We start from the raw sequence: 1846 nt of genomic DNA, 5'->3' as shown, positions 1-1846 counted from the left end.
CTCTCCCGGCAAGGATTTAATTTACATAGGCACACTGCAGATGAATTACTAGTCCATTTGATGAGCTTTAACTTTTTCAAAGTATTTTTTAAAAATTCTCTTGAAAAGATCAATCCTTCCTACCTGTAGGATTCTGAGTGAAAATAACGCACTGGAACAGGGGGGAGTCTGAGTTTATCTTTGTTTTCCCTCCTAGTAACCTGCTGGACACAGAGCACAGATCTCCTAGGTCCATGGTCGGCAAACTGCGGCTCGCGAGCCACATGCGGCTCTTTGGCCCCTTGGGTGTGGCTCTTCCTAAGCCTTAGGAGTAACCTAATTAAGTTAATAACAATGTACCTACCTATATAGTTTAAGTTTAAAAAATTTGGCTCTCAAAGGAAATTTCAATCGTTGTACTATTGGTATTTGGCTCTGTGGACTAATGAGTTCGCCGACCACTGACCTAGGTCTTCATTCAGCAGCTCCAGGTGTGGCTGAGATTAAACAAAACAACAAAACAAAACTCACTGTGATTGGTAAGACTGGCGGATGTTGTGGATGTGAAGTGCAGACCAGTGCTGGGGAGCCAGCTCGCAGCGGTCGCAGCCTAGACTGGGTTCCCTCTGCTTAGTAAGCAGGAAGTCATCCTCGTCCCCCGCCCCACGCAGTGCCCTTTCCTCACGCCGCGCCGGCCTCTCCGGGCAGCTTTCTTCTCCGGCTCCTGCCCTGTGAGTGGTGAAAGGACTGTGAGGCTCTGGCTTTGAAGGTGCCGAGGGGAGAGTGGGTTCTGGGGCCTCTGGGAAAGTCCTCATCCCATCACCACCCCTGTCGGCGTCCTGTGCTTTCACGCTCTCTCTTGTCCCAGCTCGTTGCTTCTTTTGGGGTTCTTTCTTTCTTGAGGCCACCTCGTGTTTCTCCTTGAGGCCTGGCTCTTCCTCGCATCACGGTGGGACACCTGATTCGCTGCTTTCAAATGCGGCCTCTTGAACTGCCTTGGAAAATCCCCATTTTCTGGAGTTCTCTTACTTTTCGTTAATTTGTATTCTTGCTCCCGAATTTCCTATTTGTCATCATAGTAGCAGATGAATGGAGATGTGGGAAAGGTCTGGCGAAACGTTCGCCTTCCTGTGCGTTCCTGTGCATAATGGCCTTCTTGACCACAGCTGTAGCGGGTCGCTAGGGCTGATGGTCCAGAGGGGTCTCGGCTTTGTGGGTGTTCCAGGTGGAGTGGTTGGCGATGCTGCCGTCAGGTTTCTGGGCAAGCACCGGCCCAGCGGCCTGGCATGTCACACCGTGTTCCCCAGGCAGGTCTTCCATGACATCTGTGCGCAGAAGTCATGGGCAAAGAACAGCCTAAGCAAAGCGGGCTGGACAGGAGTCCTGGAGGTGTCCTCTCGGAGCAGAGGGAGCAGCGCGGGCTTCTTGTGGAAAGGGGCAATTTTTTGACAAATGGTCCCATTTGTCACAATTTCTACAGGTGACGTTTTTGTTCGCTGTATGGTATCGGTGGGTCCCTCTTCCAGACGATCTATTATTATATCTGGGCCTCAGTGTCTTTGTCACGGATGGACCAGTTTATACCATCTTCTCCTTTTGTAAAACAGAGCGCCCTTTGAGTCACGTCATCTATTCCTGAGTCCACGAGGGCCCTGGTTAGAACTGGAAACCCTTCCTTTAGTCATTTATTCAGTCGGCAATTCTTCAAACCACTGAGTCCAGGCCCTGTGCTGGGAACTGTGGAGTGCAGGTCAGACAAGGTCCCTGTTCTCCAGGAGCTTAATTTACAACTGAATGGGAGCTGGCTTAGTAAATAGAGTGCTGGCCCATGGACTGAAGGGCCGTAGGTTCGATTCCGGTCAAGGGC

At 50.9% G+C, this 1846-nt stretch overlaps 1 pseudogene; it reads right to left on the bottom strand.

Moving 5' to 3' along the window:
- Positions 1 to 465: 465 nt before the first annotated feature.
- LOC102763105 lies at positions 466 to 1267 on the bottom strand (annotated as a pseudogene).
- Between the last annotated feature and the right edge of the window lie 579 nt (positions 1268 to 1846).

This window comes from Myotis davidii, unplaced genomic scaffold, assembly GCF_000327345.1.
Source record: "Myotis davidii unplaced genomic scaffold, ASM32734v1 scaffold401, whole genome shotgun sequence".
NCBI classification, from domain to species: domain Eukaryota; kingdom Metazoa; phylum Chordata; class Mammalia; order Chiroptera; family Vespertilionidae; genus Myotis; species Myotis davidii.
Note: the sequence above shows the minus strand (reverse complement) of the source record. Positions and strands in the feature narration are given on the sequence as shown.